This window comes from Pseudophryne corroboree, chromosome 4, assembly GCF_028390025.1.
Source record: "Pseudophryne corroboree isolate aPseCor3 chromosome 4, aPseCor3.hap2, whole genome shotgun sequence".
Lineage (NCBI taxonomy): Eukaryota > Metazoa > Chordata > Amphibia > Anura > Myobatrachidae > Pseudophryne > Pseudophryne corroboree.
This window is the reverse complement of record NC_086447.1, coordinates 168,104,304-168,129,588: the sequence shown is the minus strand read 5'-3', so window position 1 is coordinate 168,129,588 and position 25,285 is coordinate 168,104,304.

The window sequence follows — 25,285 nt, the reverse complement described above, 5'->3', positions numbered from 1 at the left end:
AGGGAAAGGCAGACAGTGACAAGGAGAGGGTTACAGGGAGAGGCAGAGGGTCTTAAGAGTGCAGTCACACCCCATGTCCTAAGCACTATATAAGTTCTAATAAAGTCTACTAAGGAAAACTCTGTGGGAGACCTGCATGTGTTTGGCCATGGTTTGCTAGTCCACACAGGCAGACACCTACCTTATCCAACAGCAGCCTGATGAGCTACTCACGACTGAGCCAGGCTTCCCTCCAATTGTGGATGTAAATCGTGGAGATAACATGCACCCCTGTGCTCAAGCTGTTCATGGCAGAGAGAGGAGAGAAAGTTAATGAATGGAGTGTGGGAGGGAACTGGAGCACCTGGAAGAAATACGCACAAGCACAGGGAGAATAAACAGACTCAGAACCATGGTGGGAATCAACCCAAAACCTCAGTACTGTGAGGCAGTAAAACTAACCATTACACCATCCATATTGCCCAAACATTCTGCTAATTGTTTGATTGTTTTGCATTTTTAAACAGACAAGCGTAATGTTCTCAACAACAAATAAAAGACAACTATTATGTTTTAAATATTTTACTCCTTTGGCTGATGAGGCACTCCTATTATGTCTCACATTTGCCTGAGAGCTCTATCCATGGGCATTACAAGTTGTATTAATGCAGAAATAAGCTTTAGGATGTCACAACTGGCGGAAGTTGAGAATACGAAGGCTCGGCGTTCCTCAGAGGAGTGGCTGTGGAAGCAGGGAGAAACTGGGGAGGCCGGATGTAGTTCCTTCTTATATAACTCGAGGTTCTAGGATGAGTAACTGGAGAACAGAACTTAAGGGCTAGGCTACAATACTCTGGAAAGAACTGTAAGAAAGTTCACTGAAGAAACATGGCTGAAAAACCCAGAAGACCGCTGCTGGAGACTGAATGCTGATGAGGCTTGAATGAAGTACACTGGATATTACTGTTGAAGAATGAATGATGCGGTGGTGTGACTGAAAAACACTGGATATTACTGTTGAAGAATGAATGTTGAGACTGGTGGCGTGACTGAAGAACAGTGAATTTAACTTTTGAAGAATGATTGCGGCAGAGGTGTGACTGAAGAACACTGGATATAACTGTTGAAGAATGAATGCTGCAGATGTGTCTGAAGAACACTGGGTATAACTGTTGTAGAATGAATGCTGCTTAGGCGTGACTGAAGAAGAACACTGGTTATTGATGCTTTGAAGACTGAGGAATGGATGCTGAATAGATGTGGCTAGGAGGCACTGCGGATGACCCGGGAGCCACTCTACAGTCACACAGCTGTGGACTGCGGAACAGAAAAGCCCCCAGTAGAGGTGCAGACGAAGGTGACCCTTTGGATCATGGGAAACCCCAGGGATTTCCTGAGGGAGCTCAGAGCTGGAACTTCTGCTCAGGGCAGAAACATAAAGCACTGGCAGCATGCAAGAGTGGGCTGACCCCTTTTGTAAGAGAAAGTTGCCTCCCATTGGACTGAGCATTCCACAAAGCCCAGCGACTGGACACAGAGAACCTTGGTCTCCAACATGGAGGCTCCCAGTGCTACAGACACACAGGAGCATGCCTTCATTCCCACCATGTCCCCCGTCTCCCACACTCCGGCAGCTGCGCCATCACCACTGCCAGCTATGCTGCTCCTCTCCACGGCCGTGCAGCACCTCCAGCAACCGAACGGTCAAGCCCCGGAACCTGGCTCCGGAGGTAAGCCTCGATGCCTGACATAGGAGATGTGAATTAGGAGGCAACTGGCAATACATGTAAATGAAAAAACCTTACTTGGATGTATCTTCTTAACACCATTAATACAACTATATTTACAAATGTCTAATCACAATACAATTTCTGTCCATTATGCTTGAACTGTTTTATACGTTAATTGCTATCCACAGTCATTAGGTTTATGTAAAAGAATGATGTAATGAGCAGGTATACATTCAGGATCCCGGATGTCAGAACACCAACCAGGTCATCATCCCAACGCCGGGATCCCACCAGCCAGGATCCCAAAGGTAAGTACAGCCGGGAGGGTTGGGATATGGTTGCAGAGGGGGAGGGGTGTTAGGTTTAGGTGGCTCCCAGGGGGCTTAGGGTTAGGTTGTGAGGAGGGGGGCTAGGGTTAGGCACCACTGGGGTGGGTGGGTTAGGTTTAGCCATTAAGGGGTTAAGGGGTTAGGGCAGTGGTTTCCAAACTTTTTGGAATCACGGCGCCCTAGAGTATCAGAATTTTTTTCACGGCACCCCTAGGTCAAAAATTTCTTATTGAGAAATTTAGAAAGAAATATTAAATTAAGTAGATTGTGTTTATATGTCATTACTAGGCTCAATTGTGTGGTGAGGGACAAGATTTGCTTCTGTTTGTCCCCATATTTTATGACTGACATCTACTAGCACTAGTTTTGCCTATTATATTGACCATAAATAATTTGAATTCGTCCTGGACCACCAATCCAAGGCACCCCTGCAAGTGTCCCGAAGCACCCCAGGGAGCCTAGGCACACAGTTTGGGAACCACTGGGTTAGGGTTAGGCTGCAGAATGGAGGTTAAGTTTAGGCACTAAGGGGGAGGTTAGGGTTAGGCAATAAGGTGGGGCGTTAGGGTTAGGCTGCAGTAATTGTTGGTTAGGGGGGAAGGTAGAATCCTTACCTCACCCCTGTCATGATCGTTAACATTGGGATGCGGGTGTTGGTGTTAAGACAGCTGACATCCCATCTGTTGGGATCACATAGCAATCCCAATGAGCAATACTGTGCAATAATTAATGTAAGTCAATTAGACACCTGCTTTAACCTCTTGCCTGGCATGGTCGCATCAGATGCGACCATGCCTGCAAGTGCTCTATCTGACCTGGTCGCACAGGATGCCACCAGTCAGATAGAAAGTGTTAGCAGCGGCAGGGAAGATAAACTTCCCTCCGCTGCTGCTGTCCCTCTGCCTCCCTGCACTCTCCCCCTGTGTCTGCAGTGCTGCCGATCACTGCTGATCTGTCAGCACAGCAGGATCCCCCCCTCCAGCGGCTGCAGACAATGGCAGCCGCTGGGGAGAGTAAATGAACCCTCCCAAGCCACCTCCAGACTCCCCTTGTATACCTGCAGGCTGTCCCAGATTTCAAAATGAAAGCCGCGATGGTCCCGATGTTTCGATGTTTGGGGGAAAAATGAAAATAAATATTTTTTTTTCCTTTTTTTAACTAAAATCATTTGGGAGAGGGTTAAAGTCATGTTTTTCACCTAATTCACTCATAAAAAACCCGACAATTTTGGAGCGGTTTTCGGCAAAATAAATCGTCAGTTAAGTGGTTAAGGAGTCTAATTCATGCAATGTAATTTCAACTAAAATATGAATGGTTGCTATGCTCTATAGGAATACTTATTGCATTTACAAAGAATGAATACTGCCAAAAGCAAAGATAAGGAAAACTGGTTTTCACGAAACAAGAAAAAAAGTTCTATATTTTCCGTAATAACAGGAAAAAAAATATTAAACCATAGAAACATTTTAATTGCATTTTCAGAGAACGCTGAAATCACAATATTGGGATATTCTGTTTCAGTAAATGTAATATTCCTGATTCCCGTGATCTCTCAGTGTGATAAACCTCCCTATTGTCTTTCCAATTCTTTAGAAGGATATGCCTGTTACAGACAAATGAAATCACTTCACACTGAAGGTATATTCTCTCGTTTCGCAGATAATCACCTGGTTCTGGGTGTTAATGTACTCCAGATCTCTCATTTAACCCCTTTACTTTGAATGGTTCAACAGCCAGATTGCAGAGACACCATTGCTGTCTTTGTGTGATAGACAGGGAAGGCAATCACTTGAGAAATGTCTTCTGTATTAAATGCATTATTTATTCTACATTCCACACATGCAATAGAATCTAAATGTTGATAAAGAAATATCATGTTTTTAGTTCTTATACAATTAAAGGAATTATAGTTCTAGGGAATTATAAATGTTGAAATTATGAGGTTTCCAATCTTAAAAAAATATTGGCCAATGCCACTTTAATGTACCTTGGCCCTCATTCCGAGTTGTTCGCTCGCAAGCTGCTTTTAGCAGCATTGCACACGCTAAGCCGCCGCCTACTGGGAGTGAATCTTAGCTTAGCAGAATTGCGAACGAAAGATTCTCAAAATTGCGAATAGAAATTTCTAAGCAGTTTCTGAGTAGCTCGACACTTACTCTGCCACTGCGATCAGTTCAGTCAGTTTCGTTCCTGGTTTGACGTCACAAACACACCCAGCGTTCGCCCAGACACTCCCCCGTTTCTCCAGCTACTCCCGCGTTTTTCCCAGAAACGGCTGCGTTTTTTCACACACACCCATAAAACGGTCAGTTTCCGCCCAGAAACACCCACTTCCTGTCAATCACACTACGATCACCAGAACGAAGAACAAACCTCGTAATGCCGTGAGTAAAATACCTAACTTCTTAGCAAATTTACTTGGCGCAGCCGCAGTGCGAACATTGCACATGCGCAGTTTGCGTAAAATCGCTGCGATGCGAAGAAAATTAACGAGCGAACAACTCGGAATGAGGGCCCTTATTTCAATGAAACCTAACACTATCAAATATATGAGATTGCAGTATATTAGCAACATTGAAATTGTCTGCCGAGTCATTAAATGCATTACCATGCTGGCTCGGGTCATGTGCCTATGAGGTGTGGATCTCAAATTAGAGATGTACTGTATAGAAAAAAAATAATAAAGCATGAATAAATAGAGCAATATCCACTGCAGTCTGTGATACTACTAACGTGCCATAGTACACCTCATTAAATAATAACACACCAAAAAGTTCCAGCGTTGAAAGTAGCATTGAGGAGAAAATGACGCAGTTACATGACCGCCTTAAAGAATTAGGGGAAAACATGAAAGTCGTTACCATAAAAATGCTTAAAATTGAAAAGAACTTCAGACAAGCATATTATTGTTATGGCCAGATATTGCAAACTACCGTGACAAGGACAATGTCTGAATAGACTTTTTTTTATATGTTACGGTGGGTGTATTATGTACAGTACCTACTGCAACACGGTACAATTTTCTGTTGCTACAAACATATAGTGCAGGATGTACTATGCATCACATTGTGACTGTGATAGAGCCCACCACTTATCAGGTTAATAATGTAGTACTGTATGTACCTAGAAAATTGCAAAGGACAGCTCTCCCAATAAGACTTGTCCTTTGCGATACAAAGACTTCCTGTTTTTGACCGGGTAGTCTTTCTGCGCATGTGAATAATAATGTGTGCACCACAGAGGATGCTGGGAGGCAGTGCTTAAAGTGGTCCTAGAGAAGTGGTGGAACTCATCTTCACCCCCACACAAAGGGGCATGGCCTCAAACAGAAAGGGGTGTTGTCACCTAGTAGTAATCCCAATTCAAATTATGCCATACAGTAGCACAATCTTATTCACATTACATCACATAGTAGTGTCCCTTATTCATGTTATCACACATATTAGTGCCCCCTATACACAAAATCCACAGTAGTAGCACCCCAAATACACATAATGCCCACAGCAGTAGTGCCCTTATACAATGCTAACAGTACTAGTGCCCCTTATGCAATGCCCACTGTAGTGGTAGTGCCCCTTATGCAGTGCCCCCAGTAGTAGTGCCCCCTATGTTCCCAGAAGTGATGACCCTTATGAAGTTCCCCCTATGCAATGTCCTTATTCGTAGGGCCCCCAGTAGTAATGCCCCCAGTGGTAATGCCCCTGAGTAGTATTGCCTCCAGTAGTAATGCCCCCCATAGATATGCCCCCTGTAGTTATGCCCCAAGTAGTTATGCCCCTGTAGATATGCCCCCGGAGTTATGTTCCCTGTAGTTATGCCGCCAGTAGATATGCACCCAGTAGATATCCCCCCAGTAGATATGCCCCCTCTAGTAGCGCTACTTACACACACAAACAAAATTAAACACAATACTCACCTTAAGCCCCGCTCCTGCATTCGACCATTGCTGTCCTTCCTTGCTGCCCGTTCCTCAGAACTATGGTAGAGACGTATTTTTGAATATGTCATTTATATTTTAATAAAAATATGTGTTTTTAACATTTGGGTGTATATGTATATAAGGTACTGATAAGGTCATCCTCGGTACATATCCCAAAAAAACATATTGGATTCATCCATCAAATAAGAGCGCTCCACAAAAATACCTCTTTGTACTTACCTCTACAGACCCATATTGGCAAAAGGTTCTTTCTTTTGTGGAAGCTGCCCAAAGAGGGCTGCATTTAATAAAAAATTGTCTCCAAGGTTATTTCACCTTACTATACAATAATAGCGCATTAAGGAACATTTTATTCCATCTATCTATCTATCTATCTATCTATCTATCTATCTATATGTATATGCGTTTCAACGCCGCACAGGGTGTTTTTTTAAGGTACAAGTGCTGCAAGATAGCACTAGTACCTTGAAAAAAATGCACTGCGTGGCATTGAAATGTCAGTACCTTACATGCACGTTGCACTTTAATACGATATTTTGAATACACTTCTGTTTATTGAAAATCCGGAGAGACCCAACCCAGGGAACCTATGCTTATCTATTGTACCTTTTGGAGGGCACCCTGGTGGATGTTTATTATCAACATTGAGTGCCAGCCACATTACTATATATATATATATATATATATATATATGTGTGTAAATTATTATTTTATTATTATTACCAGTTATTTATATAGCGCACACATATTACACAGCGCTGTACAGAGAATATTTGCCCATTCACATCAGTCCCTGCCCCAGTGGAGCTTACAATCTATATTCCCTACCACATGTACACACACACACACATACACAGTAGGGTTAATTTTGTTGGGGGCCAATTAATCTACCAGTATATTTTTGGATTTTGGGAGGAAACCGGAGTACCCAGAGGAAACCCACGCAAGTAAGGGGAGAATATACAAACTCCACACAGTTAGGGCCATGGTGGGAATTGAACCCATGACCTCAATGCTGTGAGGCAGTAATGCTAACCATTATACCATCCGTGCTGCCCAATCATAGGGACTCTGTATTCGCTATATTACAGTAACTAACAATAATAAACAGTGGAGTTTTAGTTCATGTATTGATCACTGCATTTAAAATGCAAAAGAGAAAACCCCAAAGGCACAAAGGCAACTTAAGAGTCTGACAACACGAATGTATAATACAAAACAATGTATTAAAATGACACAATAGAAACTATATTATCTCCGGAGATACTTAGACATATTATAGATTGTATAAAAAATGTAATGCTTCTCTTGTAACCATTTAAATGTTACTTAATAAATGTAACAGATAAAATGTGTCAATACAAAACATACAACGTTGCCACCATTATCCCCATATATCTTTGTAAGAAATATTAGAGATATAATGTCCACACAATGATGCAGTGTCAGACTGGGGCATAAAGGGCCCATCGGGGGATGCTGTTGTAGGGGCCCATGCTTAAGGGTGTGGCCAGACTCCAGTGAGGCGTGGCCAGCCACCACAGAGGTTTGTCTAACCAATACAGAGTACATGTTTTGTGCCCCTTGGTAAATATATAATAAACCATATTCTTGTGAAGTATAATGTAACACATGTATAATGCATAATTGAAGTGTACTAGGATAGAGTCTGGAACATGATCCCTAGAAAAGGAGGAGGGCCCACAGACAGTAGGGCCCATCGGTGGTTTCCCCTGTTCCCCTGTGGGCCAATCCAGCCCTGCAATGATGATGATATTAAACTTGCATAGTAAATAGTCCCAAAGGATCAGTACATGGGGTTAAGCAAAAAGACCGGGTAGGCTGAAAGGCACTGTTGGATACCTCGGCTTGCTCAGTCCCACAGGCTCCTTTACTCATAGTTTATAATGGAGACTGTGGCAAATGAGTAGGGGAGAGATCGGGCTTGTCCACTGTAGATATGTGGTGGCGCAGCTGACTCAGAATCTCCTCACTGACAGCAAAATGGTAAATGTTATTACATTGATCTGCTCGCAGCCGCTGGTGCACTCCTTGTGGTTTTCCACACCAGATGCTAGTGAACGTGGGTAATATGTGATCCCGGACTTGGTGCTAGTTATAAATAGCTAGTAATAATAAACAGCTGGCACAGTGCATGTGGTAAAATGATGGTAACCAAATGGTGGCAAACAAACAAGGAATCCTGTATCTTCAACCGGTTTCTCCACACTGAAGGTTGGTTTTCTCAAGAAGCAAGCAGGCAACTTGTTTAATCAGCCACACACTAGCGCTTTTGCTATTTTGTCTACTATCAATGCATTTAAGCCTGCAGCTCCCAGCACGGGACCCCACTATTCTCAAGGCCGTCTTAACAGCAGTGTAGACCCCCTGGGCACAGAAATACACTGGGCCCCCTACCTAACCTCCAGCGGTAGGGGTGGGGGTGCTATCAGCAGCAGCTTTGATGTCCCACGGGCGGTAGGAGTGTTCTAGCTTCCGCTCAGCATGTAGGACCTGGAGCAGTAATTTCTGATAATTACTCCTTTACTTCAAAGATGGGGCTAAACTGTAGAGGGGGCATTGGGCTGAATAAAGAAGCCCTAGTACATGACTTCCAGGGTGGTAAGGGGTGTTTAACACGTAGGGGAGGGGTGGATAGTGGAGTGGGCTTAATATTTATCATTTTCCAGTGGGAGGGCACCTTGCTTAACTGCAGATATCTCAAGTTCCTGAAAATATATTTCTTAGCTTTGAATGGGATAAAAAACTAAAGAGTCCCACATTTCAGGAGGTTCTGGGGACTTGTGGATCAGAGTTCAGGAGCTAGAGCAATTCACCAACGAAAATCTAAAACTGCATATTAGGCATGTGGAGCTGGAGCAGGTACCAGCTGCTTGAAGGCTGATATCTCTGGTTTTGGGCATATTAGAGACAAGCAGCCAGTGTCCACCAAAAGGATAGAGTCACAGCTTTAGGACTATATGCTCAGTAAAACTCTAAGTCAGACAGAACTCGAGATATCTGGCTGGGAAGAGCAATTAACAGGCTTGGATGAGGACCACTGATTTCAAGTCAGATATCTTCGATTCCCCAGGGCCGATTTTCAAAAATCTGGTACCCCTGAAAAGAGGGGACCCCCAACTATCAGCATAAGGCCCTTATACTCCTGGGGCCCTTGGGCAAGAGCTCATTAAGCCCATACGAAAAGACGGCCCTGACTATACTACAGGTCCTACTCTATTGCTCAAAATAATTATCATGAAAATAGCTATCACATTAGTGTTAAACTTTATGTATGCTATCTGGTCTAAAGCTTATAGAAACTTTGCTTAGATAAGCTGAAGGCTGCATAAGCCTGAAGCCATATAAGAGCCCAATTTTTTGTGATTGGTTGTTTGTGACTAAGCAGTTGCTAGGCAGATCAGTGTGTTCTTGGGTATTTTCCTATAGGATTAAAGGGCTGTCCATCAAGGGTTTAGGGGTTGGTCTTGGAATAATACATAAGCCATGGTCATGTGACTCAGCTTCCTCTTGCCATTTTGGAATGCCCTCCCGCCCGCCCTGACTATATATTTTTTCTTTTCCTACATCTTGTCTTTCTCAGTGGGCTCTTGACAGCCAGATTGGCGGGAAGTCGCTACCAACCAGCGGTCAGATGGGCATAAGTGGTCATTGTGGGGCACCCTCTTTAGAAGGACGGCAGGTGTGTCCTTACCTTGCGGTTGGACATTTAGACGTTCCCCTGCGGGAACCGAACGTTTGCCAGAGAAAAGAGTGGTGAGTCCTGCACAATGCGGGTTATGCAGGGAGGAGGCGGGGTTTGGGTACTCCCCTCCTTGGTGGTTGGATTTCATCCAAGGGACTGGAGCTGGTGTCTGGTAGCGACTGGTCCTTTGCCATCCTCCAAAATAAAATCAATTCAATTACAATTATAGTTTAAAGAGCAGGTCAGCGATCAATAAATATCGTCTGACCTTTAACTACAGCTAACCGTGTCCGTGTCGTTATTTTAGTGTGTTGTTATTTTAGTGATAAGCTAGCTTAAAGAAGTGTTTATGTCAATCGCAATAAAATTATGGGCGCCTTATAGAGGTGAGGCAGTTCCCAAAACACGTGTTGTAAAGCACCTAGGAGAAAAGCTAACACAAGCTATAATTATGTTTAAAACAGGATGCATGGGAAAATGTGATCACAAAAAGATTAATTAAAAATTAATCTGATAAACAAAAAGCACTATTCCACGGCACTCACCCAAATCTAGGACTAGGTGAGTGCCGTAGAATAGTGCTTTTCGTTATGCATTGTGAATTAGTAATTAATTGCATCAGTACACTCTTTATACTGCAAAACCTCTTTCCCTATCATATCTTACAAATAAGGGGCCTAATTCAGCATGGATCACTATTCAGAGAAATCACAAATTGAGCGATTATCAAGTGACTGCACTTGCGTAGCGTTCGTATTGCGCATGCGCGAGGGGTAATAGCATCAGAAATTGCGTACAGATCATAATGAAAATGTAGCCACTGTTTGACTGACGGGAAGCTGCTGTCTCTGGGCAGAATCCTGCCGTTTTCTGGGTCTGTCAGAAAAACACAGGCGTGCCCAGGCGTTTTTGGGGAGGGTCTCTGACGTCAGCGCAGACCACTTCCACGCCGGCTCGGTCGCAGATTAGTGGCAGTCTCAGACCTACTCACATTTGCTCAGATGGCAAACATTCTTTGATATTCCGGGAATTGCGTAAGCATCTGCGAGTAGCTAGCGATCTGCGATGCATTCGCAATTACGCACGGGGCGTTTTTTCTTCCTGTTGGGGCGGCATCTTTCTACTCGCAGACAACTGCAATTTCTCTGAATAGTGATCCATGCTGAATTAGGCCCAAAATACGCAAGAGTGTACAATTATTCAAGAATACATCCTGTGAAACAATTAAAGAAATTCCACCTTACTTCGTTGAATGAAACAATGGGGTATATTTACTAAGGTCCCGATTTTGACCGAGATGCCGTTTTTTCTTCAAAGTGTCATCTCGGTAATTTACTAAGCAAAAATCACGGCAGTGATGAGGGCATTCGTAATATTTTGGAAGTCCTAGGAAAAAATCACGAATCAATACACCATCGGTCAAATACGCCTGCAATTTGGTAGAAATCGGGAATTTACTAAAAAGTGCAAAACACAAACACTGCCGACAATAGCCAAACACTGCCGTGATGAAATACAAATCGTGAAAAAGTGCTAAAAAAAACCAGACCTGCTTTTTTATCCCGTGTTGTTTGTATAGGCATGCACGGATCCATGAGATCCGTGCATGTATTTCAGTGGGAAGGGGTGGGAAATGTTATAATTTTTCCTTAAAAAAAATGCGTGGGGTCCCCCCTCCTAAACCAAACCAGCCTCGGGCTCTTTGAGCCGGCCCTGGTTGCAAAAATATGGGAAAAAAATTGACAGGGGTTTCCCCCATATTTAAGCAACCAGCACCGGGCTCTGCGCCTGGTCCTGGTTCCAAAAATACGGGGGACAAAAAGCGTAGGGGTCCCCCGTATTTTTGAAACCAGCACCGGGCTCCACTAGCTGGACAGATAATGCCACAGCCGGGGGTCACTTTTATACAGTGCCTTGCGGCCGTGGCATCAAATATCCAACTAGTCACCCCTGGCCGGGGTACCCTGGGGGAGTGGGGACCCCTTCAATCAAGGGGTCCCCCCCCCAGCCACCCAAGGGCCAGGGGTGAAGCCCGAGGCTGTCCCCCCCATCCAATGGGCTGCGGATGGGAAGCTGATAGCCTTTGTTGAAAGTAATGAATATTGTTTTTAGTAGCAGTACTACAAGTCCCAGCAAGCCTCCCCCGCAAGCTGGTACTTGGAGAACCACAAGTACAAGCATGCGGCGGAAAACCGGGCCCGCTGGTACCTGTAGTACTACTACTAAAAAAATACCCCAATAAAGACATTACACACACACCTTGAAAGTATAACTTTAATGCATACATACACACCACCATATACACATACTTACCTTATGTTCACACGAGGGTCGGTCCTCTTCTCCTGTAGAATCCATGGTGTACCTGTTGAAAAAATCCTACTCACCAAATCCAGTGTAGAGGGCTCCTCGGATAATCCATTTGTAATCCACGTACTTGTAAAAATAAAAAAACGGGACACCCGACCACGAACTGAAAGGGGCCCCATGTTTTCACATGGGACCCCTTCCCCCGAATGCCAGAAACCCCCTCTGACTGATGTCTAAGTGGGTTTCTTCAGCCAATCAGGGAGCGCCACGTTGTGGCACCCTCCTGATCGGCTGTGTGCTCCTGTACTGTATGACAGGCGGCACACGGCAGTGTTACAATGTAGCGCCTATGCGCTCCATTGTAACCAATGGTGGGAACTTTCAGGTCAGTGGTTGACCGAAAGTGACCTCACCGCTGACCTGAAAGTTCCCACCATTGGTTACAATGGAGCGCATAGGCGCTACATTGTAACACTGCCGTGTGCCGCCTGTCAGACAGTACAGGAGCACACAGCCGATCAGGAGGGTGCCAAATGTGGCGCTCCCTGATTGGCTGATGGAACCTTCTTGGACTTAAGTCAGAGGGGGTTCCAGGCATTCGGGGAAAGGGGACCCATGTGAAAACATGGGTCCCCTTTCAGTGCGAGGTCGGGTATCCGTTTTTTTATTTTTACAAGTACGTGGATTACAAAAGGATTTACCGAGGAGCCTAAGACACTGGATTATGTGAGTATAATTTTTTCTACAGGTACACCATGGATTCTACTGGAGAAGAGGACCGACCTGCGTGGGAACATAAGGTAAGTATGTGTATATGGAGGTGTGGATGGATGTATTAAAGTTATACTTTCAAGGTGTGTGTGTGTTGTCTTTATTGGGGTATTTTTTTAGTAGTAGTACTACAGGTACCAGCGGGCCCATTTTTCCGCCGCATGCTGGTACTTGTGGTTCTCCAAGTACCAGCTTGCGGGGGAGGCTTGCTGGGCCTTGTAGTACTGCTACTAAAAACAATATAATTCACTTTCAACAAAGGCTATCAGCCTCCCATCCGCAGCCCATTGGATGGGGGGGACAGCCCCGGGCTTCACCCCTGGCCCTTGGGTGGCTGGGGGGGGGGGAGACCCCTTGATTGAAGGGGACCCCACTCCCCCAGGGTACCCCGGCCAGGGGTGACTAGTTGGATATTTGATGCCACGGCGGCAAAGGCACTGTATAAAAGTGACCCCCGGCTGTGGCATTATCTGTCCAGCTAGTGGAGCCCGGTGCTGGTTTCTAAAATACGGGGGACCCCTACGCTTTTTGTCCCCCATATTTTTGGAACCAGGACCAGGCGCAGAGCCCGATGCTGGTTGTTTAAATATGGGGGAACCCCTGTCCATTTTTCCCCATATTTCTGCAACCAGGATCGGCTCAAAGAGCCCGAGGCTGGTTTGCCTTAGGAGGGGGGACCCCACGCAATTTTTTTTAAACATTTAAACATATTTTTTATTTTTAACAAGGTGCACAATGAAGCCCAGCACGGATCTCTCAGATCCGGCCGAGATTCATTGTATTAAAGTCGGCAGTGTTTTACAAGTCACTCACGTAAAACACTGCCAAAAAAAACGAATGACATCGACATCGGAAAACCCGAAAATGCAGAATACGGCAGCTTAGTAAATTAGTCATAATCAATTCAAAAAGTTGCATATTTACACTTTCGATGTCATTCGTGATTGAACTTTGACCTCAAACGGGAAAATACGAATCTTAGTAAATTTACCCCAATGTCTGTTAAAGGAAGAAATAGTCCCACATTGGCGCCTCCCCTGATAGCATGTGTCCTTCTAGCAATGTTCATATGAAACGTTGTACTGAATGGGGCGCATCACGGCACAGCGGAGCCTCGATTAGCTTGGCTCCATCTGTATAATGGGAAATGCGATCTGGCTGAATTTACTAAAAAAAAATGTAAAAAAATTCCGACACCACAAGGAATCCGCAGCTCCCACATAAACAAATAAGCAAAAAAGGGAAAACAGTGAATTACAGTTGACGACAATTTTAGGACAAGTACAGGCAGGGCCGGTGCTAGGGTGTTCGGCGCCCTCCTGCAAACTATAAATTTGCGCCCTCCCATACTTTACAAAGGGACAGCGTGCACCAGGAAAATGGGTGTGGTCTCACAAGGAATGGGTGTGGCCACACAATAGTACCCCCATTTTCATTTACGCCACACAGTAGCACAATCATATTCACATTACACAGCAAGTAGTAGTGCCGCTTATACACATAATTCCCATAGTAGTAGCGCCCTGTATACGTAATGCCTATAGTAGCAGCACCCCTTATACGTAATGCCCATAGTAGTAGCGCCACTTATACGTAACACCCATAGTATTAGCACCTCTTATACATAATGCCCATAGTAGTAGCAATGTTTAAGCACATAATGCCCACAGCAGTAGCGCCCCATATACGTAATGCCTATAGTAGTAGTGCCACTTTTACGTAATGCCCATAGTAGTAGTGCCGCTTATACGTAATGCCCATAGTAGTAGTGCCGCTTATACGTAATGCCCATAGTAGTAGTGCCGCTTATACGTAATGCCCATAGTAGTAGTGCCGCTTATACGTAATGCCCATAGTAGTAGTGCCGCTTATACGTAATGCCCATAGTAGTAGTGCCACTTGTACGTCATGCTCATAGTTGTAGTGCCGCTTTTGTGTAATGCCCATAGTAGTAGTGCCGCTTATATGTATTACCCATAGTAGTAGTGCCACTTTTATGTAATGCCCATAGTAGTAGTACAGCTTTTATATAATGACCATAGTTGTAGCGACGATTTTTCTAAATGCCAATAGTAGTAGTGCCGCTTTTATATAATGCTCATAGTAGTAGTGCTACTTTTGCCTAATGCCCATACTAGTAGTACTGCTTTTGCGTAATGCCCATAGTAGTAGAGATGAGTGGGTTTGGTTCATCGAGATCCAACCCCCCCCCCCCCGAACTTCATGTGTTTTACATGGGTCCGAGGCATTGTAGATTGAGCGGAGAGGACGTGGCTACGTTCTCTGCCTGAAAAGCTCAATATCTGTGCTCAGTGTCCTGCATTGTGGTGACCACCGGTATTTTATAAAGTACAGTACAGTAGGCCATTGCTGTATCTTGCAGCTCCGTGTCAGACGCAGTTCTAGTATCCTGATCAGTGCTCAATATCTGCTGCATTGTTGTGTGACCAGTATATACTATATAGTAGTACAGTGCAGCATTTTGGTGACCACCAGTATAGTAGTATAGTACAGTAGGCCATTGCTGTATCTTGCAGCTCTGTGTCACTTCAAGTATCCATATCTGTGCTGCATTGTTGTGAGCAGTATATAGTAGTACAGTGCAGCATTTTGGTGACCACCAGTATATAGTTGTACAGTACAGTAGGCCATTGCTGTATCTTGCAGCTCCGTGTCACTTCAAGTATCCATATCTGTGCTGCATTGTTGTGAGCAGTATATAGTAGTACGTGCAGCATTTTGGTGACCACCAGTATATAGTAGTACAGTACAGTAGGCCATTGCTGTATCTTGCAGCTCTGTGTCACTTCAAGTATCCATATATGTGCTGCATTGTTGTGAGCAGTATATAGTAGAACAGTGCAACATTTTGGTGACCACCAGTATATAGTAGTACAGTACAGTAGGCCATTGCTGTATCTTGCAGCTCTGTGTCACTTCAAGTATCCATATCTGTGCTGCATTGTTGTGAGCAGTATATAGTAGTACAGTGCAGCATTTTGGTAACCACCAGTCAGGGGTGTATCTACCCATTGGCCAGGATGGCACTCGCCAGGGGCGCCATCCGAGCAGGGGGCGCCATCCGACGGTGCCACCCTCGGCCAATGGGTGGAATCCCTTAAGCCGTAGTGTTTGGCAATACCTGCTATGCCGAGCTGCCTGTCATTGCCTGGGATGGAGTGTGGTGGATCACTTAGTGGGCAGGAGCTGGCGCCGGTGTCCAGCACCGCAATGCACTACAGGGAAGAAACTGAAAATAATCTACAACTCTCAGCAACCCTTGCTGTCGGGAGCTCCCAGCGGCAAGGGCTGCTGGAAGCTGTAGGTTTTTTTTCAGGTTCTTCACGTTTTTTAATGTGGTGCCAGACACCGGCGCCGACTCCTGTCTACAGAGCGATCCTCCGCCCTTCATCCCAAGCAGCTCGGCACAGCAGGTATTGCCAGACACTATGGCTATGTGCTGTGTGGGGAGGCTATGTATGTGCTGGGAGTGGGGGAGACTGCTACTATGTCCTAAGGGTGGACTACAGCTATGTGCTGGGAGGGGGATGGGGACTATGGCTATGTGCTTGAGGAGGTGAGGGGCTATGTTTCCGGGAGGGGGACTATGGCTATCTATGCTGGCAGGGAACTATTGCTATGTGATGGGAGGGGGATGGGGACTACTGTATCACTGTGTTGGGAGAGATGGAGACTACGGCTATGTGCTGGGGGGACTACGGCTATTGCTTGGGGAGGGGGGGGGCTATGGTTATTTACTGGGAGGGGACTATGGCTATGTGTTGGGAGGGGGATGGGGACTACGAATCCATGACTGTGGGGGCATATCTGGCAATGTGGGGGCTTATATGGCACTGTGGGGGCATATCTAGCACCATGGGGGTACATCTGGCACTGTGGGGGCATGTGTATCTGGCAATGTGGGGGCATATCTGGCAACATGGCGGAATATGTGTATCTGGCACTGTGGGGCATATCTAGCACCGTGGGGGCATATCTGGCATTGTGGGGACATGTGTGTATCTGGCACTGTGGGGGCATATGTGTATCTGGCACTATGGGGGCATATGAGTATCTGGCACTATTGGGGGCATGTGTATCTGGCAATGCAGTATTGGGGTCATATGTGTATCACGCTCCCATTTTTATTGGCCATGTGGCATGTGGCCACACCCTTTTTTGGGTGTGTGCATGCCGTCGGCATGTGCACGCAGTACCACTAACATATTTTTCTACTTGCACCACTGGGTAGTGTGCTGCACTGCACTTCTTTGCACTACTATTTCATTATACTACCTGGCTTTGGGGGGCATTGCATCCTCAGCCAGGCCAGGCACTGCTGATGTCTCCTCAGTGTTATAAGAATTACTGTGTTGGCATAATGTGTATAGGGAACTGCTACTGTCTGGGCATGATGTGTATAAGGGTTACTACTGTGTAGTGTCATTTGAATTGGGGAACTATTGTATGGCCATGCCCCTTTCCCACAAGATCATGTCCCTTTTTTGCACATGCACCTTCCCTATTTCAAATATGGGGGGCACCAGTCCTTTACTTTGCCAGGGGCGCTCGGACCACTAGATACACCCCTGCCACCAGTATATAGTAGTATAGTACAGTAGGCCATTACTGTATCTTGCAGCTCCGTGTCACTTCAAGTATCCATATCTGTGCTGCATTGTTGCGAGCAGTATATAGTAGTACAGTGCAGCATTTTGGTGACCACCAGTACATAGTAGTACAGTACAGTAGGCCATTGCTGTATCTTGCAGCTCCGTGTCACTTCAAGTATCCATATCTGTGCTGCATTGTTGTGAGCAGTGTATAGTAGTACAGTGCAGCATTTTGGTAACCACCAGTATATAGTAGTACAGTACAATAGGCCATTGCTGTATCTTGCAGCTCTGTGACACTTCAAGTATCCATATCTGTGCTGCATTGTTGTGAGCAGTTTATAGTAGTACAGTGCAGCATTTTGGTAACCACCAGTATATAGTAGTAAAGTACAGTAGGCCATTGCTGTATCTTGCAGCTCCGTGTCACTTCAAGTATCCATATCTGTGCTGCATTGTTGTGAGCAGTATATAGTAGTACAGTGCAGCATTTTGGTGACCACCAGTATATAGTAGTACAGTACAGTAGGCCATTGCTGTATCTTGCAGCTCTGTGTCACTTCAAGTATCCATATCTGTGCTGCATTTAGTACAGTACAGTATGCCATTGCTATTGATATAATAATATTACTGGCATATAATTCCACACATTAAGAAATGGAGAACAAAAATGTGGAGGGTATAATAAGGAAAGATCAAGATCCACTTCCACCTAGTGCTGAAGCTGCTGCCACTAGTCATGGCAGAGACGATGAAATGGCATCAATGTCGTCTGCCAAGGCCCATGCCCAATGTCATAGTAGAGAGCGTGTAAAATCCAAAAAGCAAAAGTTTGGTAAAATGATGACCCAAAAATCTAAATTAAAATTGTCTGAGGAGAAGCGTAAACTTGCCAATATGCCATTTACGACACGGAGTGGCAAGGAACGGCCGAGGCCCTGACCTATGTTCATGGCTAGTGGTTCAGCTTCACATGAGGATGGAAGCACTCATCCTCCCACTAGAAAAATGAAAAGAGTTAAGCTGGCAAGAGCACAGCAAAGAACTGTGCGTTCTTCTAAATCACAAATCCCCAAGGAGAGTCCAATTGTGTCGGTTGCGATGCCTGACCTTCCCAACACTGGACGGGAAGAGGTGGCTCCTTCCACCATTTGCACGCCCCCTGAAAGTGCTGGAAGGAGCACCCACAGTCCAGTTCCTAATATTCAAATTGAAGATGTCACTGTTGAAGTACACCAGGATGAGGATATGGGTGTTGCTGGCACTGAAGAGGAAATTGACAAGGAGGAATCTGATGGAGAGGTGGTTTGTTTAAGTCAGGCACCCGGGGAGTCACCTGTTGTCCGTGGGATGAATAATGCCATTGACATGCCTGGTCAAAATACAAAAAAAAAATCACCTCTTCCGTGTGGAATTATTTCAACAGAAATGCGGACAACTGGTGTCAAGCCGTGTGTTGCTATTGTCAAGCTGTAATAAGTAGGGGTAAGGACGTTAACCACCTAGGAACATCCTCCCTTATACGTCACCTGGAGTGCATTCATCAGAAGTCATTGAAAAGTTCAAAAACTTCGGGTGACAGCGGAAGCAGTCCACTGACAACTAAATCCCTTCTTCTTGTACCCAAGCTCCCAGTGCAAACCACACCACCAACTCCTTCAGTGTCAATTTCCTCCTTAGACAAGAACGCCAATAGTCCTGCAGGCCATGTCACTGGCAAGTCTGATGAGTCCTCTCCTGACTGGGATTCCTCCGATGGATCCTTGAGTGTAACGCCTACTGCTGCTGGCACTGCTGTTGTTGCTGCTGGGAGTCGATCATCATCCGGGAGGGGAAGTCGGAAGACCACTTGTACTACTTCCAGTAAGCAATTGACTGTCCAACAGTCCTTTGCGAGGAAGATGAAATATCACAGCAGTCATCCTGTTGCAAAGCGGATAACTCAGGCCCTGGCAGCTGTGTTGGTGTTAGACGTGCATCCGGTATCCACCGTTAGTTCACAGGGACTTAGAGAATTTCTTGAGGTAGTGTCCCCCGTACCAAATGCCATCTAGGTTCCACTTCTCTAGGCAGGCGATACCGAGAATGTACACAGACGTCAGAAAATGAGTCACCAGTGTTCTAAAAAATGCAGTTGTACCCAATGTCCACTTAACTACAGACATATGGACAAGTGGAGCAGGGCAGACTAAGGACTATATGACTGTGACAGCCCACTTGATAGATGTATTGCCTCCCGCAGCAACAACAGCAGTGGCGGCACCAGTAGCAGCATCTCGCAAACGGCAACTCGTTCCTAGGCAGGCTACACTTTGTATCACCACTTTCCATAAGAGGCACACAGCTGACAACCTCTTACGGAAACTGAGGAACATCATCGCAGATTGGCTTACCCCAATTGGACTCTCCTGGGGATTTGTGACATCGGACAACGCCACCAATATTGTGCATGCATTACATGTGGGCAAATTCCAGCACGTCCCATGTTTTGCACATGCAATGAATTTGGTGGTGCAGAATCTTTTAAAAAACGACAGGGGTGTGCAAGAGATGCTGTCGGTGGCCCGAAGAATTGCGGGCCACTTTCGGCATTCAGCCACCGCGTGCCGAAGACTGGAGCACCAGCAAATACTCCTGAACCTGCCCCACCATCAGCTGAAGCAAGAGGTGGTAACGAGGTGGAATTCAACCCTATATGCTTCAGAGGATGGAGGAGCAGCAAAAGGCCATGAAGTCATGTGAAGCCATGTGAAGTCAGTTCAGACAATGCCAGCCTGAGTCAGGTCATTCCCCTCATCAGGCTTTTGCAGAATCAGCTGGAGAGATAGAAGGAGGAGCTAAAACGGAGCGATTCTGCTAGGCATGTGGAATTTGTGGATGTAGCCCTCCATTCACGTAACCAGGATGCACGGGTGGTCAATCTGTTGAAATCAGAGCACTAGATTTTGGCCACCGTGCTCGATCCTAGATTTAAAGACTACGTTGTATGTCTTTTCCGGCAGACACAAGTGTGCACATGTTCAAAGATCTGCTTGTGAGACACTTGTCAAGTCAAGCAGAACATGACCCACCAACAGCTCCTCCTTCATTTTCTACCGCCACTGGAGTTGCCAGGAAAAGGATCAGATATGCAAAACCACCCGCTGACGGTGATGCAGTGCAGTCAGGAGCGAAAACTGACATCTGGTCTGGACTGAAGGACCTGCCAACGATTACTGATATGTCGTCTACTGTCACTGCATATGATTCTGTCACCATTGAAAGAATGGTGGAGGATTATATGAGTGACAGCATCCAAGTAGGCACGTCAGACAGTCCGTACGTATACTGGCAGGAAAAAGAGGCAATTTGGAGGCCCTTGCACAAACTGGCTTTATTTTACCTAAGTTGCCCCCCCTCCAGTGTGTACTCCGAAAGAGTGTTTAGTGCAGCTGGTCACCTTGTCAGTGATCGGCGAACAAGGTTACTTCCACAAAATGTGGAGAAGATGATGTTCATCAAAATGAATTATAATCAATTTCTCCGTGGAGACATTTACCAGCAATTGCCTCCAGAAAGTACACAGGTACCTGTGATGGTGGATTCCAGTGGGGACGAATTAATACTCTGTGAGGAGGGTGATGTACACAGTGAAAGGGGTGAGGAATCGGAGGATGATGATGAGGTCGACATCTTGCCTCTGTAGAGCCAGTTTGAGCAAGGAGCGATTGATTGCTTCCTTTTTTGGTGGGGGCCCAAACCAACCAGTCATTTCAGCCACAGTCGTGTGGCAGACCCTGTCGCTGAAATGATAGGTTTGTTAAAGTGTGCATGTCCTGTTTATACAACATAAGGGTGGGTGGGAGGGCCCAAGGACAATTCCATCTTGCACCTCTTTTTTTTATTTATTTATATTTGCATCATGTGATGTTTGGGGCTAATTTTTTTAAGTGCCATCCTGTCTGACACTGCAGTGCCACTCCTAGATGGGCCAGGTGTTTGTGCTGCCCACTTGGGTCTTAGTCATCCAGCGACCTCGGTGCAAATTTTAGGACTAAAAATAAAATTGTGAGGTGTTCAGAATAGACTGGAAATAAGTGGAAATTATGTTTATTGAGGTTAATAATACTATAGGATCAAAATTACCCCCAAATTCTATGATTTAAGCTGTTTTTGAGGGGTCTTTGGAAAAAAAAAACACCCGAATCCAAAACACACCCGAATCCGACAAAAAATTATAAGGGATGTTTTACCAAAACGCGTCCGAATCCAAAACACGACCGCGGAACCGAATCCAAAACCAAAACACAAAACCCGAGAAATTTCCGGTGCACATCTCTACATAGTAGTAGTGCCACTTTTACGTAATGCCCATAGTAGTAGTGCCACTTTTACGTAATGCCCATAGTAGTAGTGCCACTTTTACGTAATGCCCATAGTAGTACCAGCACTTCTACATTGCCACCCATAATGAGTTCCAATCCTGCCCTGCCTAACTGTTAAATGCTGAAACCTCAGGGCCTGATTCAGAGGTGGACGCAGTGCCGATGTTTGCACAGTTGAGAGATTTTATTTGTACAGCATATACGTCCCAGTTGTACTGTGCACGGGCACTGGTTGTTTGGCAAAGGAAGATGCAAGGAGCATACCTCCCAACTGTCCCAATTCCAGCGGGCAGGGGGGAAATTGGGGGAGTCCTTAATCACCCACTACTCTACACTGCAAAGCAGTGATTGGTCCCTGAATATATGCCGGGTGCATGTGTACGGCATCGAATCAGTACAGGGAGATTGAGCTTCTAAAAGTACCCTTCTATATAATGTGCATCTTGGAGATACAAATGGTGCTCCACTGAAAGCACAGAGTACAGCATGACTTCCATCACCTCCAAGTATGTGATAGAACCCCTTGTGGACAGTAGCGCCAAGAGGGGGGAGCGGGTACTAATTACACAGACCTGGGTTTCATGGAGGAGCCTGGGTCTATGCCCACCCCCCCTTACATGTAACCCAGCAACCGCAGCCTCTTTCTCCAGCCCAACCTTGGCTGAGGGGCACATGGCGCTTACCACTGCAGGCTGGTGCCACCTCACCGCGCATAAAAAGTATTTCATACACTTATTTTGTAATGTGGGCGTGGCCTCATTGTGAAGGTGGGGCCATGCCCCCAATACAAAATAATAAGCTGGGGCTCAGGATCCTTTCTAAAGCTCTGCTTGAGTCCCATTAAGTATATCCTCCTTAAAAACAAAGTCTTGATCCTCTCCTGCCTTGCCTCTCCAGTCACGAGTAGGCGTAAATGTCAGGTTCATGAAAATCTGAATATACACATATGTGCACCTTGCTTTCCAAGCGAGTGCAAAACAAAATTGCATATTCCACTCTACACAAATGACATAAGTTCAGCTCAGCATTAACCCCATAAAGTTTCTTTTGAAACTAAATAAAGGGGAGATGTACTAAACAGTGAAAAGAGTGGAGAAGTCAGCCAGTGGAGAAGTTGCCCATGGCAACCAATCAGCTGCTCTGTCTAATTTTATAATATGCAAATTATAAATGTTACTTCAATGCTGCTTGGTTGCCATGGACAACTTCTCCACTGGCCCACTTCTCCACTCTTTTCACTGCTTAGTACATCTCCCCCCAAGTGTTTGTTTTACTTTTATGGTATAAACTGGGCATGGGTGATTACAAATTCATCATAATGCAAACTGTAAATATTGAATGTAAATGGCAAACTTCAAATCCACACAGCAAATCTCAAAAACAGCAAATGTTGTATTTCAAAACTGTAGACAAGTGAACGTGAGCTGCAAATTTCAGACCACAAAATCGAGTTGGAATAAATTAACATTGGTGGTCATTCCGAGTTGATCGCAGCCAGCAACGCCTATGGGGGAGTGTATTTTAGCTTAGCAGGGCTGCGATCGCTTGTGCAGCCCTGCTAAGCTAAAAAAAATTCAAGCAGAAGTAGACTAGGGCTGGACATACTCACCCCATACAATGGATCCAGCGATGATGGGCCCGGCTTTGACGTCACACCTCCGCCCTCCGTTGTCCTGGACACGCCTACGTTTTACTCACCACTCCCCGAAAACAATCTCCAACGATCCGGATCCACCCTGCCACACCTCCTTCCTGTCAATCTTCTTAGCAGCGATGTAACCTGGCGACCTCTGTCGCCGGGCAACATCGCGCACGCGCACAGCGCCCGCCGCGCATGCGTATTCCGCACCCGTTCGCACCACAGTGAAAAAACGCTGCGTGCGAACGGGTCGGAATGACCCCCCCCATTGTACTGTGATCATGTTCTTGGTCATTGAAGTGCTGATATATATATATATATATATATATATACAGGTTGAGTATCCCTTATCCAAAATGCTTGGGACCAGAGGTATTTTGGATATTGGATTTTTCCGTATTTTGGAATAATTGCATACCATAATGAGATATCATGGTGAATGGACCTAAATCTAAGCACAGAATGCATTTATGTTTTATATACACCTTATACATACAGCCTGAAGGTAATTTTAGCCAATATTTTTTAGAACTTTGTGCATTAAACAATGTGTATCTACATTCACACAATTAATTTATGTTTCATATACACCTTATACACACAGCCTGAAGGTCATTTAATACAATATTTTTAATAACTGTGTGTATTAAACAAAGTTTGTGTACATTGAGCCATCAAAAAACAAAAGTTTCACTATCTCACTCTCACTCAAAAAGTCCGTATTTCGGAATATTCCGTATTTCGGATATTTGGATATGGGATACTCAACCTGTATATATATATATTATAGTTTTATATAAGTAATATTTATTTGTGTTTTGAGGATTTTAAGCCTTATAAGTTAGGCAGTCACTCACCTTGGAAAAGACACCGGTGGGCATTGAAACACATTGGAAAGTGGGCGTTGAAATTGAAACATGTCAGAAGAGTGACATGGTGGGGTGTTTAGCTGATTCACCAGTCCATTTCTAACCAAGTGCTAGGATACCTGGGTTCCATCTTTCTGTCTGGTGTAACTACCATAATTTCTGGTATGGATCATATCCAGCTTGATTATTTTATTTTTGATTCTAATAAATCCTTGTATGCTTGAAATACTGAACTCTGAGTATTTTTATTATTTTATGCTGCCAGATGAGAATGTCTTCTATATAAGAATACATAAGAACAAAGAAACCTCTGTGTGATGGTCACCTGTGATTCTTATGTAAGCGTTTATGTAGCATCGTTTTCTGAAAACTTTTATTTCACTGCTTTGGGTGATCATATAATCTATTGGAGCACTCCAGTTTCTGGAAGTCTGTTTGGACTGTTAAGGGCCCTACACATAAGGCGATATGCTGCTGAGGAGCCCAACGGCCGATACGGGCGACACGTTTTTTTTGGGGGGGAGTGAAGTTTCTTTAAACCCGTCACCCGGCCCTCTAGCAATGCATGCTAATATGGACGAGATTGTCTATATTGACCTGCATGTATAAGCGACCCGGCAGCAACGATGAACGAGCACGGGGCCACGCATCGTTCATCGTTAGTGCATACACACTGAAAGATACAAGATCGTTCATATCTTTCAGTGATATTGCCTAATGTGTAGGGCCTATTAAGCCCATACACACTAGAAGATATGAAAGACGAAAGATATTGGTGAACAATTTCCCTTAAGCTCCCAGGTATAGATCATGAAAGATATTGTGCATACACATGGGCCCTACACAGTCGGTGATCCACCGCAGAGCTGCTCGACGGCGGATACGGCCGACAGGCGACCTGGAAGCAGGAAGTAGGGGGGTGGTGGTGCCGGGGGGGAGTGAAGTTTCTTCACTCCCCGAGTCACCCGGCTCCATAGCACTGCATGCTAATATGGACGAGATTGTCCTTATTGGCCTGCATGCATAAGCGACCAG